A 19,749-nucleotide genomic window follows, 5' to 3' on the forward strand; every position below is an offset into this window, starting at 1 on the left:
TAAACGATAATAGACACGATATTCTCTTTGATTCCTTCTGAAAATGGAAGTAAGAATTCTACCAGAAATGAAAGATATTTCGGATTCATTAAGAACGTAGTAAAAGCGACGGAGAGTAAAGGTAAGTAAATCCTTGCGTTAATTTAAAGAGAGTCTGTAAGTCTCGCTACAATTTAATGAACTTTCGACAAAAACGATTCTTAATAACGAAGTACAGAAATGTACGATGATTAATTAAACAGGTAAATACTTAAAATGGACCAAAGTTCCCTTCGACTAAGTAGTTCATAAATCGGATGTTAAACGATTTCTCGATACGGTGCTAAATTAAGATCTTAATAAACGAATAATCGAATTTCGATATTTCTCATCTTAATTCGTTCGAGAACGAACATATTTCAGAACGAATCCCTTATTTTTACGAGACTTCAAAAACTTCCTTTATCTCGTCGAAAAATTTAAAAGATCTTTAAAAAGTTTTCAAATTCCTGAATACCTACCGAAGTTACGAAAGGTCTTAGTGGACCTTTCTTTTCAATGTAATCGACGAGAAATTTCGAGCTTTCCTAGCATATAAAGAGTTCATTCCCAAAAGAAAATTATTCACACGGGAAATTCCTCTCACCGTCGATTAATCAAAGAGCGATCGGAAAAAATTTCAAGCGACTAAGTGGAGATATATATAATAGTATCCCGAATGGTCTATGCTATAGTTGGAATTCATTCGTGTCATTGATTTAAACCACAGTGTACTCCTCAAGGACGCAATCATCGGATGTTTCGTATGACACAGAGGTCCCTCTTCTACCGACCACAACTGTTTGTCGTGGTAAAGAGAGAGGGAGAGAGAGAGAGAGAGAGAGAGAGAAATAGATAGAGAAAGAGAGACAGACAGAGTGAGAGAGATATTCGTGATTCGCGATTGCTCTTGAATGAACGATCGAATCGTTAATAACGAGCACGATCTCGGCTATAGGCTGCCGTAGTTATAACCGGCTGCCCACATGTCACGGTTCGATGACAGACGTACGAACGCAAAGCGACCAGATTAATTGGCGATAATTAGCAAACAGTTACGCGCTACGCGTAAGTCTCCCTCTCTCTCTCTCTCTCTTTCTGTCTGTTTCTCTCTCTCTCTCTCTCTCTCTCTCTCTCTCTCTCTCTCTCTCTCTCTCTTTCTCTTTCTCTCACTCACTCACTCACTCACTCACTCACTCACTCTTGTTCCGCATTTCCAACTGAAAACTAGACGCGAAACTCGAAACAAAGCGACAGCAGAACGTATTTCGCTTACCGATCGCAACGTCATTTTCGATGACGGTATTGATTGAGTGCGGTTTTACGGTGTAATGGTCTTTCGTAACATTGTAAATGCGGAATGTCGAAATGACTTTGTAACATCGTTACTTCGTTATGAACATTTATACATGTCGAGAATTAATGAGTAAAATACATTAATGGCTCGAGTAAAAATACAATTTACAGTTAATTGAATTTGAGACAGAAAGGTTAAGAGGGTAACGTGTTTAATATCTTTTGACGAAACGAGAAACAGGAATTTTGATTGACGATATGATGTATGTATCTGGTTTTATCGATTTTTACGGCTTTCGAATACCGAGGAATAAAAGAAGCTCATTGTACAAAATAATTTGAAACGATCGATTTCTTCGTATCGAACCTTTAACGAATTATTAGGAAAGTCCTTCGATGATGTCATAATCGATAACATCAATGGAAGAAATCGGAATCGATAGCTTTCATCGAGAGAGAGTCGTTCAGCTTGAAGAGTTGAACGCCAAACTATTTCTTTTTGTTGATTTCGCGGGATAAGCTCTTCCGGAGGTCGAATAATCTCGCAGTCCTTCGTACGGTTAACGAGGGAGAACCGAAAGGTAGAAACTGTTCTCTTCTTAGGAGGAATCGAGCGAGAACAAGCGAGAGAGAAAGAGATAGGAAACTAGTATAAAAGGATCGGTCGACTATTCTCGCGTGTCGGTATTCTCGCAACCCCGTCGTTGATGACCGTCTCGATGGTGGTAGTGGTGCGGTGGAATTTGGTTTCGTGCCAAACGCCTATGTACTCTGAGACGGCGGCGCAGAGTATTTACTCTCTTTTTATTTCATGTCGTGCTTAGAAGGGCAAGTGGAGGGATGAAAGGGAAGACATAGAGAACCGAGGAAAAGGGGGCGGATAGACTTTGGGAAAAGGAAAGATGCAAGTATAAAAAGATGAAAAAGAAATAGAAAGAAAGAATAAAACGAGAGAAAAAAGGAAAATAAGAAAAAAAAAAGAAATGAAAGAGAGAAAAGAAAAAGAAGAGAAATACGAACATACAAGTATGTATTTCTTTTGTCGAAAGTATAACTATATGTTTTAGAAACTGATCGCGTCTGAGAAATCAAACAAAAAGAAAAAACAAAAATATGATTATCGTCATATCATAATTAATTTACACAAAATTTTGTTAAACGAATTTATGTTCAACTCTCATAGTTTCGAAGAGCTTTTCTTCAAAAGCGTCATATCATATAGCTTCACACGGATTTTAGTTTATAACTGCGATTTATTTCTTATGCTCTATGTACGAAAAGTATCTCTTCTTTTTTTTTTATTCAATTTGTTGAAAACTATTTCAAATTCAAGGAATACGTATTCGGAACACACAGGATTCAGAAGTGTCCTTCGTACTCTATCGGCTTCTTTGCTATAACATCGAGTCGCATACCGTAGTTTCTCAGTTAACGAATCGCTACAACTTCGTTTCCATTTCCATTTTAACGACGTCTAGATGTATCCCAACGAAAACGACGACGGCGACCACGACGATGGCGACGACGAAGACGTACGCGTACAGTTTCGTCGCATACGTGGAAACCTAGGCATCATTTAGTCGCATTCAATGTGCAATGCATACCGCAAATGCAAATACTCGAATAGACCGTTTTCCGCTTACGACTCCTATTGTTCTATTAACCAACACAGTCCATCGTTCTCTCTACCAACTCGACGACTTCTCTTCTTCGCAGTAGAGATACGCCAAAATTTCGTCGACCAACTTCAACGTTTGTTAAATATACATGCTTCCTACCTCTATCTCTCTTCAAACCATATCTATACTTACTTAGACATTTATGGTCCATATGAAATCGTTCAAAAGCGAATTTGATGATCAAAATCTTTGGATTTAGTACTGATACGAATATAGAATTAAATAAAGAAAGGATAAAAATCATTTTTCTTTTTTAAACCGATCATTTATTATTAATTAATTGAACAAATCTAATTCTTCTAGAATTACATTTCTTGATATAATGAATATAATGAATGATAAAAGAATAAAAATCATTCTTACTCTTTAACCCGATTAATTCAGTTTTAATTAATTAAAAAAATCCAATCCTCCTTAGGGAAATACTAAGTGCGAGACATGACGAGAACGACTATCATGATCACTGACATATTTTATACGTATCATCGAATCGGAGCATAGATTTTTGTGACGCAAATCCTTCAAAAGAGGAGAAAAAGGAACATCGACAGTCTTTGTGGTATATGTGGCAAACGAGACTATCGATTTTTCCTTCTTTCCATTTTCATTATTTTCTTTTTTTTCCTTTTTTTCCTTTACTCGAACTGGATGATCCCCAAACGAGGTTGGGGCGAAAGGCAACGTAGGGTAAGGAGAGAAGATGTCGAGAATAGTGGCGGCGTGCAACACTGAGTTATTCAATGGAACGCAGAGAACGGCTCTTATACGTATATCACGAAACGGTTCCCGTGGGACTCGTAACGTCTCGTTCCGTCTCACCCTCTATATACGCTGTCGCGATCGTGAAACGTGCCGCGCGAATTTCCTGCCCGTCCACTCTGTCCGTCGACTAACAGGACTCGGCCCTTTTCCCCAAAGACGCACAGCTTTCGACATTCGATGTCCTTCGTTAGAGCGTCTGTTCTTCGTAAAACATAGTTTTGCTCTAGGAAACATGCTTTTCTATCTAGTAGTCAAAAAAGATTTATCGAATGTATATACATCAAGATTTATGCAAATTACACGAAAAACTTTATTTAAATGAAGAACTTTGTTCGATCCTCTTATACGAAAGTACTTCTTTAGATCGAATTATTTAATATTATAACAGATTTTACAAAATTGTCATCTTTAATATTATTTTTTTATTTATTTATTTAACACTTTCACGAAATTACTAATGATTGAACGATTAATTATCACAGATTTTATGAAGTTATCTTTAATAATATTTATTTATTTATTTATTTATTTATTTAGCACTTTTACAAAATTACCACCGGTTGAACTGACCGAACGACTAAGGAGTAATAAATGAAAGAAGAAAATTCATAATTAACGTAATTCAAGAGATCTGTCTATGCGAAGTGAAATATATAAAGTCAGTACGTTTTTCCAAGGTTTTCTACCTTCTTTTACCAAGTCATTCTAACACGAGTGACTTTTCAAGGGTAGGACTCTCTTACTTATTTATATGTGCTTAGTTAGCCGGAAAGAAGCCTTTTGACTCCAGTCCATTTTGACTACCTCTTTCATTCAACCTGACTTACCTTAAGCATACTCACGTTTCCAAGAAATACGACATTGGATTTTCGCTCTCGGCGAATCGCTTTTACTTTTTCCGAACGAGCATCCCCCGTTACGATGCTTTAAAAAAATTTCTCACGAATTATTCGCGAGAAAAAAAAAAGAAAAGACAGAAGAAACGATCTTAGTATATATTTGCAACGACAATGTCTACAGTTAAATTAGTAAAAACAATTTTAACGTCTTGAAGGTTTTCATCGAAATGAATGGCCGTTTCGTTCAACAAAACTCATTAGCATTATTACTTTTCGATTAAGGAAATGAAACATTCTTATTAATCTCATAAATTTTATACTAAACTATTCGCTTATACATTTTTACATCTCGCTAAGATGTTTCTATGAATGACAGAGAAAATAAAATGCATTTGTTCATATATATTCTAATAAGACATTTACAAGGGTAATCAGTTTTCATCGTGAAATATTTTACGCGATTTCTTGCGATTAACGAAGGAAGATCTTCTCTTGGGACAACTAATTTTAAGTTTTAAATGTTGTAACCAGATAGGATGTACAAAAGTAAAAGTACATAAAATGGTAGATACCCTTCTTCTTCACCCCTTACCTTATCCCTTTTCCCAATTGCAATTAAATGTCCGAACTTTCTCACTTTGGGTCACTTCGCCGTCTAGACATTCCCAACTTCGGTTGAAAAACAAAGAAGAGGTAATTGCACGACTGAGATACCATTTCAACTGTATTATGTCATCAAGTTTTGAAAATGTGAACTTTCGCTGAGACCGAAACATATATTACTTTCTATTCAACCGATAAAAAAATTATATTCTACATGAATATTTCTCTACGTTGACGTTTTTACTTCGTCAAGCGAATTTAACAAAAATTAATTGATAGACTGATTGAATGTTATAAACCGTGTTTCTTCTCATGATACTATTAAAATTCTTGATGATTATACAATCATTGATGATTATACAACATTACTATAGAGTTTTATAAAATATTATATTTCCATATTTTTCAAAGAAAGAAAAGAAGAAAGAAAGAACGAGGCAGTCAGACAAAAAAAGAGAGAGAAAGAGAGAGAAAGTACAAAAAAGGTTCATGAGATCCTCGTAATTAAGCCTGCACGGCTTGTTAAACGTTCTACTTTCTCTAAGTACTTCTTTATGTATTTACATACATATGTACCAACATACGATTGCGAGCAAGTAATTAGTGAATTCTGTGGTGCCATATATAACAAATTTTTCCTCGTAACCAGAATATTAATAAATTTTGAAAGTTTTAAAAAGTCCTCGTAAGTGGATGTATAACCAGGATCGCTGAGCAATTTTGGTAATGGCACTGCAGTTCGGAGTATTGCACTCTGAACAAAAAAGTGAAGCACCAGGCCATGAGCCAACGACTCTCTTTCTCTTTCTCTCTCTCTCTCTCTCTCTCTTTCTACCTATCTCTTTCTCTGTCTCATACAACGAGTTTTTGCTGATAATACGAATTTTTATCTATAACCTGTACATATATTGTTCACGTTAATAAACAAACAAGCCATTTTGTCTATCCCTTCGTTAATTACTATCTCTCATGATGAACTCGTGAATACAAAAAACAAGTAAATTAACCTTTCTCTATTGTAATAACCTTGCAGTGTCCTTTGCCGTCTTTTTACCGATTAATTAACATTTTTATCAATCTCTGCTTCTCGACGATCTCGGATATTCGATAATTTGAGCTTTCTTTTTATTTTTCTTTTTTCTTCAACATTTTGATTTAACGTCTCAAAATGGCACCAAGTTCCTTGCATACTTTCGATATTAACGGCTGTATATATGCCCGCATTACGAACAGCTGCGAGCCGAGATCGTAAATGCCGAGAAATCTCTGAAAAAGCAAGGAGCTCCAAGTAAAATGACGATCGAGCGAGTTCGAGTAATAAAACCTGCAGCGGTGGAAATGCAGTTTGAATTTAAGCGATTACTTTGCGGATGAAGTCAGAAAAGTTTCCTGCTATTACGCACCCTCGAACTTCTTATTCACAGCCGATCTCATTGGCTGTTACTTTATTACTTTCATCTCCATATCCTCCTTTGGACTCCATTATTCTATTCTACCATTCTTCTCGTATAATTTTATAGCATTGTGAAAAAAATATTTTCTTTTTTATTTGATAACGACACGTTATAAACCCAGAAATATATTTTCACGATATTGCTGAATCAATATTTGTCATCGATATCTATAATGATTATTATTCTTCGCATAATCCAAACGATGAATGTCCGGTTTATGAATGAAAAAGAAGAAGAAGGATTATTATTACTATCTTGAGTGTTAGAAATAAAAAAAAAGCACTTCCAATGTAACTGCAATTCATTTCGTTCTTCTAACTCTGGATGATGGTATTAAACAAAAATAAAAAGAATAAAAAACATTTGCGAAACTAAATTTTTTAAACCATTTTTTTGCGACATTGTGTAAACGATAATATTCATTTTCTTGTTCGTCTAGTCGTAGTTTATAGTACTTAATCAAACAGTAGAAATTATATTAGCGTTATCTATTTCAGAGTGGAAGCATGTGTACATACATATTTTGAATCTCGTTGCCAAAATTTATCCGAAGCTCAACGTGCTACGTATACAGAGTTCGTAACAATAATTTATCAGCGTTACCGCTCGACGACGTCGACGTTTCCTTAGATATTTATGATCGATTGCTTTCTAATCTATTGTACGGCTTGTATAAGGCTGTACGACGAGGGAAATTTAGGCTCGACGATGAAAATTATTTCTACGAGAATGATATATTTATATCTATATTTTCTTTTGGACATATTATAATCAAATATTTAAAAAATTGTTAATATTTTACGTTAAAAAAAAAGAAAAAGGAAAAGGGACACGATTATAATCCTATTAACGAATAACCATAATTATGTATTATTGGTTTGTTATTCTTCTTTGACGGAAGATCTATAATAGAATCGACTTGTTTTCACCATAGATAACAATATAAATGTGACCACATTCATGTATTGTAACGATTAATATCGTGTAATATACCGATTATCCGCAAGCACCCCCAGAACAGAACCAATCAGCGCTAATAATAGGGACGAGGAGCAAACCTCTATTATCCAATTTCTGCTATTATCGAAGTTGGTTCGTTCACTCGGTTTATCGCGATCAAGTGCTCGCTTATGAAATTTATTCCTTCGCTAAACGTTCTTCTTCGTTTAATCAAATTTTTTCAAAAAAAAAAAAAAAGAAAAAAGAAAGAGAAACAAAATCAGAAAAGAATAAAAGAAAAAAGGAAAATCATTTACAGCAATTACATATTTCATTTTATCCGATTAATAATAACTTTAAAAGATTTAAAACGTTCGTGTGGAAAGGATAAGGCAAAAAAGAAGAATATGCAAAAAAAAAAAAAGAAACAGAAAGAAACGAAAATTGTATCTTGGAAATTACTTTGCCATCTGCTCGATATATACATCTTGGTATGAAAAAAAAAATGTAAAAGTAGAACGAGAGAGAATGAGAAAGATTAGAAAGAAACAGAGATAGGAGAAAGAAAATCAGAAAACGGAGAAGAATCTAAGAAAAGAGACTACGTTTCTCCACGACTTGTAAGTTTCCTGATGGATCCCTTTTTCCTCACTCCATCTCCGCGTCTCGTAGGGATTTTCCATAACAAATTGCACTTTCCGCGTATTTCATTTCAATACGGTAAGATCCTGAATAAAGGAAAAACTTCACTATGTCGTCAGTGTTTTTCTCTCTCTCTCCTTCTTCCTTTCTCTCTGTCTCTCTCTCTCTCTCTCTCTCTCTCTCTCTCTCTCTCTCTTTCTTTCTCTCTTTCATTTTTTTATCTTTCTTGACTCGATTCAAGTTATTATGCATTATTTCTTCTCAAAGCTGGTCTCGTCGATGAGAATACCGATGAATTCTTTTGAATATATACGAACGAATTGCATATTTGCGAATACAAAATAACAACTATAATCTTGCTAAGAAGAGGATTATCCTTAGGAATGAATATTTTTGTTGGTTTTGCATTTCTCCTATGAGCATAACTTCTGAATTTCCTATCAAATTTGGTTAATAATTCCTATGAATTTACATGGTATATATATATATATATATATATATATATATGCATAGATGTTGCATAATCAATCCAAACTTAACTTATGTATATTGGACTAATTCGCATATAGATAAATACTAAGATAGTAAAATTTTATCGAGGATGCAGTGACTTTAAAAAAAATTTCTTTTAAATAGTTCTTCCTATATAAATGAAACGATAACAAACAACAAAATACATCACTATTTCGATAGAGTACACTTGCCACTGACTCACTATGTCTCTCTGTTCTAACTGATAAGATACGAAGAATCAATAGTCTCGCTATATTTTACTGACATGAGAAGTTTACTATTGTACGTATCGTTATTGTTCGATTTGACGGAGGAACGAAGAGGATGGTTCTTTCGTTATCGATACACACTAACGGAAGTCCGTACAGGGCGTACGACGTTTCCAATATCCGCATCATTCCGATACACATTTCTCGCCATACGATCCTCTCTTCGAGGCACTTTCGTGAGACGCCATTTTGCAGATTTCCTAGTCTATCGTGTTTCGTATCATTTCCTTTCTCCACTCGCTACCTATCCCTTTATTTTTTCTCGGCTCTTCTTCGAATATTCTTCCATTATTATATCGAGCAAATTCTGAACCATCGAACTTGCGTTCCTTCCTTATAGATTAATGATAAATGATCACAAATTTATCACTAATTAAAAATTTCAATCGAACATTGTATCTGGCAAATCTCAACGTCCAAGTGAGCATGTTGAACAAAACCGTATAGAATATGGATGTAGTTGTTGGTTTAAAACGATACAAGTTGAATTACGAGAGGTAGTAAATACTAACAACCCACGTTCGTACTATTCCCCGGTTAATTCGTAATCTTACCAGATAGAAAAGGTAGGTAGAAAAGAAGATACGTGGGAAGACCGCTTTAGCTCTTACCTTTTATCTCATCCTATACCTTGCACCATAACATCCACTCACGGTCGGCGTATGTTTGAATAATACGCGGATTAAAACCGAGCAACCGAGCTCAGAATTTACGGAATATTTTATTAAATATCCACTGTGTTCTCATAGTTACCATATATGTACACACAAACATACACATACATATATATTTACATCCCTTTTCTTTATATCACGTACCTTATATTACATTCAGACATTCAAATGGAATTATTTTTAAAATATTGAAATACAGTCGTTACATTAAAACAAAATTACATACTCACGTAAATCCGCTAAAAAGTTCATTTATCGCTTCGATTATTAAACGGAACGTAAATATGTTTTTTACCGTGAAACTAAAAGAAATTATTTATATTGTTACATTTGATATTATTATACGATCAATAATTTTCGAAAGCTTTCAAGAAAAATAAAAAACGACAAAAGAATCTACTTTCCTTCCTGTCAATTAATGAACGAGAGGAAAGTCACTTCGCTTTGTTACGTGAGACCGTTAAAATTTTAACGAACGTTCCAAGTTCAATTTTCCAACGCCCTCAGTCGCGAACTACCCTCATCCCTTGTGGAAAGAGAGTAAACGGAAAACTCGTGGAGACTGTCTCTCTTCCACCCTTTAGTTCGACTAATTTCCTCGGAAACGAGTTAGTTTCAACAAATTTGAATTTCAAATCATCCGATTCATTGATAAGGAACATCAACACACGCAATACAGTTAATTGATAGCCGTGAAATTGTTTCTTTTTCTACTACTATTAAATGCGGCTTCCATGAATCATTTTCAGCTCGTATGATAAAAGCACAGTGCTTGCACGACCACATACAAAACTTACGCGCTGCCTTTCGCGCGACCGCATACAAAGCTTTGTAGAGCGAGAATACCAAATGACCAACGAAATTGCTTTAATCTCGTCTATCCCTCTCTCTCTCTCTCTCTCTCTTCCTCTTTCCATTTTTTTTTCCTTGATATACTCATCTTCGACTTTTAGTTCGTCGTATGAATGATATTACCTACTCTATTTCTAAATGTATCTCCCTCCCTCTCTCTCTCTCTCTCTCTCTCTCTCTCTCTCTCTCTCTCTCTCTCTCTTTCTCGATTTCTCTTTATATTTTTATATATCGTCTCTCTCTTTCGAGCCAGTTATAAAAAAATTCTCAGACACGCCATTGAACGTTAAACTCGTACGTCGTAAATTTTTTAATGCTAGAAGACAGACGACACTTCGAAGTACTGTGAAGATTTTAGAATATTCATTCCCGAATTACAAAAAGAAAAGTTGCGAAAGAGATGAGAGAAATTCTGCCATACTGCGTTCATTCATTCAGTCTTTTGTGTCGGAAAAAACAGAGAGAGAGAGAGAGAGAGAGAAAAGAAAAAGACATTCATTGATTAAAGTTTATTACCAACGTCGGTCCAATTTCTTAAAGATTTTTATAATTTTCTTCAAATAGATAAAAAAGTTGAATAATAATAGAATGAAGAAAGTATCTTGTTAATCAGCTGTACAATCATGTATTTTCATGTTCTCTTTTAATATGAACCAGAAGTTTCGAGTCTCTCTCTTTCTCTCTCTCTTTCTCTTTATATATATATATATATATTGCTCTCATACTCGAGCAAGTAAATTAGGGCACTGGTATCTCGTAACTTGAAACCCGTGATTACAAACTTCAGAGAATACGGTGTCGAATTTGAGAACGTCAGCGGTTCACCAAAATTTAATTTCACTGGTTAGCTGCACTTGGTAAGTCGACATTACAAGCACTTCTGTTAAAGCCTTTCTCATTGACATTGTTATCTTTGCTAAATCAAAATAGAATATATATCTAGATGTTAACGTGACGAAACGAAATGTCAATGTCGTTATATTTAATCAATAAGAATAACATAGTTTGCTCTGCATCTGTTTGTATCCGTCGAGTTCTATAATTAACGCGAAATCTTCAAATTGAACTCGATATCGATTAAAAGTTTTCTAACTGTTGAGTTGTGGAATCGTCGATACGATAAAGTAGAAAAGGAAAAATGAAAAAGAAGGCCGTGTTTTTCTATTAATTAGACTATCCAATTCGAAACATTCGATTATTCTTAACAATTTTTTTTTTACACAAGAAGAAATGAAAATATTCTATCGGCTTTGTTCTCTTTTCCTGAGCAAGCTGTCGCATCGAAAGAACGTTCCTAGAACGTTCCATGCCCGAAGCAGAGAGAAAACAATGAAATTGTCGGATTACCGTGCGTTTTCGTTCGTCTCACACTCAACCATGGCTAATTGCTGGTAGTGCCTGGAAAAGCTTTAAAGCGACATGCAGGAAAACGCGGTAGCAAGTTCCGTACCATACTAGCTTCAAGCTTATAACTTTTAAAATACTCTTTCCAACACTTTTTTCTCATTTTACTTGAACGTCGGTGAAAGACACATTTTTTTTTCTTTTTCCCTTTCTTTCACAACACAATTAAATATACCTCTAAACTGCGATATATAGGAACGTTCATGTACATATTCATATATATATGCTTGAAGAAACACCGGTGAAAGTTTGACCGAAAAAAAAAAATAATAATAAAGAAAGAAAAAAAGAAACAAAGAAAAAGGGAGAAAAATCTGTTTCCTCTGGCATTACTATTTATCATTCGTAATGACAGTACAAGATGAATAAAATATTTTAAATTGCATAATGAGCAAAATGCAAGTGTCTTTGAGAAGAATGGTGCATTCTAGTCTAGTCCGTTGTTCTCATGACGCTTATTGTTAGTTCTCCGAGGATTTCTTCCTCTCGTTTTAATTTTCCAAAGAGGATCTTGAAATAAGCCGTTCTTCAAAATAATATCTGTATATCTATCTATAACAAATTTGGATATATTATATCAAAGTTTTAATGAGACATTAATCTGTAATGTATAACGAGACATAAAAAATAAATAGAGTACCGGTATAAAGAAAGTTGTAGGAGAGAAAATATTATTCGAAAAATTTCAATATTGAACAGTGGTGTGTAATAATTCAAACTACTGAAATGATATAATTTCATTACTGCTCGCATAGATATAAATTTAAATCTTTTACTTTTCCAATTCTGAGCTTATCGTTGATTATTAACATGAATTCAACGCTAATTAATAATCATTGATAATATGTTAAAAAAATTTTCAACAAAGGAATTTAAATCAAACGTTACGATTTTAAAGCAAAAAAATTATACTTCCATTAAAAAATATTGTTTAACGTACTATGATTATCCATGTAAAAGACTCAACATGCCGTTATTACTCGTTTAATATTAGGTAATATCCAGCTTTTATAGTTTCTTTTTTTTTATTTTCTTTTTTTTTTTGAGTAAATTAAAAGGTATTAACAAAAAAATCTTTTTTTACGAATTTTTCGATTTTCGATTCTTCTATCAAAGCTTCGACTATTACTGTCCATTTTATTCTTATTCGTTCAACTATTACAATTTATAGATTAAATTTAAACTAATACGAACGCAGACGAATGCTCTGCGACAAGACTAGGCTATTCTCTAAACTGCGGATTAAGTTAATTGCTCGGAAGCCTATGGATCGGGTATTGTACGTCTGTAAATTAGTGCTCTGTCGAATTTCCTGATTGGCTGTGATCTCACTGAAACCGTTGACCCGTTCATAATATACAAATGTACATTAACTAAAGTCAAACGTTCATCGCCTATTGTTTACATAAATAATTATGAATTTGCGTATACATACATTGTTTAAAATAGTTATTACATTATGCAAGCTGTCCTAATAATATTGTCAGTTCCTAGTTCATACTCCGTTTGAGTATTTAAATACAAGTTCTATTCAGATTAATATCAACTATAAAATTTTATAATACGAAGCATATATAGTAAATTAATAAAGTACAATATATAAGTAATATTAATATTTTTAACAATAAAATATTAAAAAAATAACTCTTTAGTCTTACTGATCGAATCTGAACACATTCCTTCAACATTTTCTTAGTTATCAGTAGAAAGCTGAGATATTGATCAGACGTTTCAAGAATTCGCATCGAATTCAATCTATTCAATGGATTCAAAAGTTTTTAAAAATACAAGACGGTAATTAAAAAATATACCAATAACAAAGGAATGAAGAAAATTAATAATGTATAATTTGATAATAAAAAAGAATGTTTCACAGTCGTTTCATCCTCCAATTAATTATACGTATAATTCCAGCTCAGTGGATCGTTAGGAAAAAAAAAAAGAAGAATCCCAATCGTAGTTAACAACATATTCCGTGGCTCGTTAAGGATCTTTCAAATTAAATTTTACCTCGACCGCATCAAAGCGATTCTTTTCAACCCCCACGGCTGACTAACCTACTAAGAAACGCGTTCGTGCCAAATTAAATTCTTTGCCGTCCATCTTGTCGTACGAGCGTCTTTTAAAACAGAAAGTAACGAAGGCATTATAATAAAATAAAAAGACTTATTAACGCCTTCAAATTTTCAATAATATTCGATATCGGACGTTTAACGATATCTTATAAATCAGTTGCTTACAAATTAATTTCTCATGAATTAAAGCTATGAAACAAATTACAGCCACGTAAAAAAAATGGAAATTATGAAAAAAAAAGAAAAAAAAAGAAAAAAGAAATTACATAGATAATAGGATCTCAATCTTTTCTCTCATCCGAAGGTTTTGAAGGATTCCTTGTAAATTGGGCGAAAGAACGCGCAAACGATTCGACCGATTTAACATTCCGAGCGTTTACTTACAGATAATTGCCATCAGGAAGGTATTCACCGAGCAGTTAGCCACTTGCGGAGCTAGGACTGAGAGGAGTTACGAATAAGGGAGAGAAAGGATGAGAGACAGAGAGATAGATAGATAGATGGATAGAATGAGAGAGAAAGAGAGAGAGAGGAGAGAGAGAGTGAGAAATCGGGTGGCAAAAGGAGCTGGGTGGCGAAGAGGGTGTAGGTGGAATGGGAAGAAGATTAACTTTCAATGGCGCTGTGACGCAGGGCGGAGTCCTATCTCGTCTTCGTAATTAAAGCTATGATGTAGGCCAGGTCATCAAGCGAACTACAAGTGCACTAGTATGCGCATGTATTGGTCCATGAACTGCGATGCACGGGCGCGCGCGCGTCCTCGTACTTATACGTGAAATGTTCGATAGAGTAAGGCGAGCAACTACAGCGGCATTTCTATTTGTAATGATGAATATTTAAATTATATGCAGAGCGAATGAGAATAGAAAATGACGACATGACTTTGACCCTCTTCGGCAAAGACGATAATTGCTGATTTGATTAATAACATCGAATGTGTCGTATAATATAATGTGTGTATAATATGTGTGTATATATGCATGTGTGCGCGTGTAATGTAATATATATATTTCATTTGTAATCATTCTATTGTTTCATAATATAATCTTTCTTTGTTCCTTCAAAATTCTCTTTCAAATTTTTGTCTTTCTTTCTCACTCCATCACTATTCTCAGACATACTGATATATGTGTATCTATATATATGTGTGTGTATATGTATATATATATATATAAATATATATACACACATATTCCGAGTATATTCTTATTACTCTGTCCTTTATATGCGCGTATACTATACTCCTTGGTAGTTCATAGGGTGACAGAGGAAAAGGGAGAGGATTGGGTGGCTGGCAAGTTGGCCCTCGAGAGTTCATTACAAGCCCCAACTAAGCATACTTCTCTTTTAAAGCATACCGGAGACTCTCTTCACTTTCTTCTTTCCTTCCGTCTCTCTCTCTCTCTCTCTCTCTCTCTCTCTCTCTCTCTCTCTCTCTCTCTCTCTCTCTCTCTCTCTCTCTCTCTATCTATCTCTCTTTCTCTCTATATATCTCTATGACTTTCTCTTTTTCCTTCTTTCACGCCCTTTCTCTCTCTCTCTCTTTCTCTCCCTCTATTTCTATCTCTGTTGCTCCGACGTTCACTAAATAAGAAAAATTATTTAATTTCGTCGCCAACTCACAGTCGCTCCATAAGATCAACCTTACTTACAGAAATCTCGCCTACTACTATATTACTTCACTGTGCGCTCGTCGCAGCAAGACTTTTGTTTTTGTTTACTAACACAACGTTCCTTTCCTCCTTCTTTGTTTTCTTTTTCCTTCTATTCCTTCATTGTTTATTACGAGCTATCATAAGTAAGTAAAAATTTCCAAGAATATCAATGTCATGAAATTGGATTTATGTAGACAATAGGACAATATGCTGTTTTGATTAAAAAAATTTAATAATACAATCGATTCGATGATTATTCACACGTTATTACCGATGATTTTGACAAAGAAACGAGAGAAAATGTGGATGATAATTTCGTGATATTCATTTTAAGGTAGAAATAATGAATTAATAACGAGTTTCGATTTCGTATCTGGTCGATATCATGGTCATAATTAAATAGATTTAATAGACGATAGAGAACGAGCTATTTCCCGATAATAATTAGCGATAAATGCTAACAAAACGTAGTTGATTTTCTACGGATAAAATCTGTTGATTAAAATCGTTATATTCATGCAATACCTTTACAATGATGGATCGTTATCGTGTTTTATAATATAACTTATATTTTACGTTATTATTATAATAGAAGCAAAGAACCTATCTTGAGTTTATCATTGTTAACAAGATCTCATGTTTCTCATTATCGATCAAAACAATTATCTTTGTCTCGGTATTCTTTTACAATTCAGAATTATCGATATATTCGACTAATTAACGAGAAGCCTTCTCGCCCGTCAAATCTATTTAAGATATACGAATATAATAATAAAATATATAGTAAATAAATGACGCGAATCTTTTTTTAAAAGTTTACAGGCCTATTTTAGTCAAAAAAAAAAATAAAAAAGAAAAAGGAAAATTCATCGCACTTTTTAATTTTTATTTTCTATTTCTTGCGGAAGAAAAAAAAAGGAAAAAATAAAAGAACGATGCCATTAAACGAACGAAAGGAACGAAAGGGAAAATAAATTGTTATGTTTATCGGTGTGTCCGATCACAAAAATTCACCATTAACGCTGGATAGGAAGGTCATATGCCGTAGAACGTGCCAATGGAGTGAGCCCACGCCTGTACGTAACAGGTTTTAGGGGGATGCTTCGCGTATACGAGGGTGCGAGACTAAACACAATTGATCTTCGTAAGAATGGTAAATGGTCAACCGCACCATGAGCATGAGTCCCTAGTTCTCTGAGAAGGGATAACAAAGGGCAATACGTTATTGTGCACGCGAGAATTCTCTCGCTATATAGGATATACTTTATAACAACATGTGGGACCCATCGCAGGGTTAGTCATTTTTCATTCGATTTTATATCAAAGTCGTAGACACACGCTTGTTTTTTTTTTTTTATAAGCTATATAACCCCTTGTTGACTGATCGTTATAATTACTACGCGATAAAAAATGATCCCAACGTGGAAACAACATTCGAATGGGAGAAACAATTGCAAGAACTTTCATCATTATTTTGTATAGAGAGTATCCCATGTCAGGATACAACTTACATGTAGGTACACTCAAGCTCCGAATGTAACTCGAAGAAATAATTGAAAAGACGTGGACTACGCTCTACCTTTCCTTTCGTGTTACGGAGTGATTAATCACAGACATATAAAACATTTCTCAACTCGACTTTCGTTCATCGTAGCTAATTAAAGTTAAAGTTTATCAATTTGATATCGTATAAAAGAAAAATATATATATATATAAACTCTAATTGTCGTAATAAAAAAAAGAATATCTGTTTGTTAAATACTCGACGAAGGAATCTTTTCTTAGGCACGAAAAAGGCTTCTTCCAGAGCCTATCTGATCCGGTGAGAAAATAAATGAAACGAAGATGTTTTATCGGCAAAGCCATTCGTCACGGAATAACTTCTCCTTCGGCTCGGAGATACTGTCCTACGGACTATTAGACGAGGAGTGCCAGTTAGCGGTTAAAGAATTGCCCTCTCGCCCTTTTTTTACTTGATTTTTTATCAACTACTCTCAAGACTCTCTTCGAATGATCCGATAACGGTGAGGTAGAAGCTACTGCTTTCATTAAGATGCCACAAGAATTTCTCTCGTTGGGTATCGAAGTATTAAAGGAACAGTACGAATAATAAAAATCGTGTTGGTATTGATTTATTCGTTCGTATACTATACAAATATAAATCCGACGCCTATGCACTTAGACGGAAACGACAAATTATTACCAGGGAGTCGGAATCGAAACATGGAGGGGCGAGATAGAAGGAGAAGTGTAGGAGTGGTAGGCTTTGGTGTTGGGTTTGAACGTTTCGAGGTTGGTACGGACTCCATGGAGGTAATTAATTCCATGTCGTTGACATATGGTGCTCACGGGGATGCTATTTCGAATTACCATACGCAAGCTATATTCAGAGAAGAGAAGGAGGAGTCCGGGGTTGGCTGTGAGCTGTCGCAGCCAGACAAGGCGTTTAATTGACTGGGCTAATTTCTACTAAACACTGATTAAAGTTGGAGACCAGTCACCGCATCTCATTATGTCGTGATTACGTGCTCTCGCGCGATCGAATTTACAACGAACGCGAGCCTCTTCCGTACTCACACCATAACAGCTACGAACATCCAACGAGCAATATCCCGTTGTCGTTTCACTGAAATTTTATCCCCTTGCCCTCCTGACGATGTTTAGAATCGACAATGTCACTTTACGACGGAACAAACATTTTTTTATTAACCTTTTTTCCTCTCTCACCGAGTGTTGTTTCACTTTAATTACGTTCTTTGCCCATGGCAATGGGCCTTGTAACGATAGAAAGTAAACTACGGCTTCGTCCCTATCCAGTTTCCAGCAATGAAGAATCGCTTTGTTTGCTTCGGACATTAAGTTGATCTTCATTACATTGCCGTGACACTTTTTTATGCTCACATTATTTTTTATTTAAAAAAATCTTTACACGAAAACGTTCTTTTATTCCTCGCTCCGTGCAGAATAATAAAATTAAAAGGAAAAAAATAAAAATTCTCTACGTTTTGTATAATAAGGTCGTGAAAATAACTGTTTCTCTCTTGCGAATGAGGAAAATTTGATTTTTCTCCTCTTTTTTTTTTCTTCCTTTTTTTTGTAACATTTTTATCGCACTACGCATTTGGTACGATCCCATGGAAAAAAATTTGAAATTCACGGGTGGCAGCTCTTTCGCGGCACGGGTTAGGTACCTGTTTCACTTTGATGTGGTCGTATGTACCTAATAAAACCACCCTAAAACGGCATAGTGTTCCTCCGAAAATCTCGTTTGGTTTGGTGACACGAGTGGAAAGAGAGAGAGAAAAAAAAGATAGAGAAAGAGAGAAAGAGATAAAGAAAGAGAAAGTGCTATGCCTGCGAGAGCGAAAGATATTCTAGCGTTTGAAATTGCGCATAGTGAAAAATCGCTATCTATCGCGACACAACGAAAATGGCGATAGTTTCGCACTATAAAATCAAGGGACATGCTGTGTACGGTGACAATATTTTTTCAACCTAAATTTATCTCATCTGTTATAGGAAAAGCTATAGCGTTTCAAAAGCGTATGGAATATCCTGAAGGAGGAACTTTAAGTACTTACGGTCCCCCTACGTAAAAAGAATGGATAAAGGGTGGGGAAGAAAAATGGATGGAAAAGTATAAAGTAGAAAGGGAGAGAAAACGGATGGCATGACAGAAACCATTGCCTTTACTTGTGTGCTTACGAAGTTGAAAGGTTAAACGAAATATCTTGACGTTCGATTGCTTTCGCATTTCCATGACTTTCCCTTTCCCAAATATTTCCTCAGAAATTTAACGTAGGATTAATGATCGATGGATCAGGACGAGCAAGGGAAAGAATGGCACGGAAAAATTCTCCAAAGTTTTTCTCTTTTACCTTTCTATCGTTTTATTTATTTATTTTTTTTCTTTTTTGTTTATTTCCTCTTTTATATTTTTTTCCTTCTTTTTTTCGTTGTTTTTAAAAACGAAAGAAAGGCGAGGCAACGAACGTACAATGAAACACGGACGATGCCCTACAATCGTCGAAACGCGTGGAAAAATAAAGGAAAAAGTGTAACGATCGATGACACG

The 19,749-nt window shown here is 34.7% G+C and overlaps 1 long non-coding RNA gene across 2 annotated transcripts in view; it reads right to left on the minus strand.

Annotated features, from left to right (window-relative positions):
- LOC122631344 overlaps window positions 1–19,749 on the minus strand; it is a 58,257-nt gene that overhangs the window by 16,772 nt on the left and 21,736 nt on the right. The window lies entirely within an intron of this gene.

The sequence above is a fragment of the Vespula pensylvanica genome, chromosome 8 (genome assembly GCF_014466175.1).
Source record: "Vespula pensylvanica isolate Volc-1 chromosome 8, ASM1446617v1, whole genome shotgun sequence".
In the NCBI taxonomy this organism is placed as follows: domain Eukaryota; kingdom Metazoa; phylum Arthropoda; class Insecta; order Hymenoptera; family Vespidae; genus Vespula; species Vespula pensylvanica.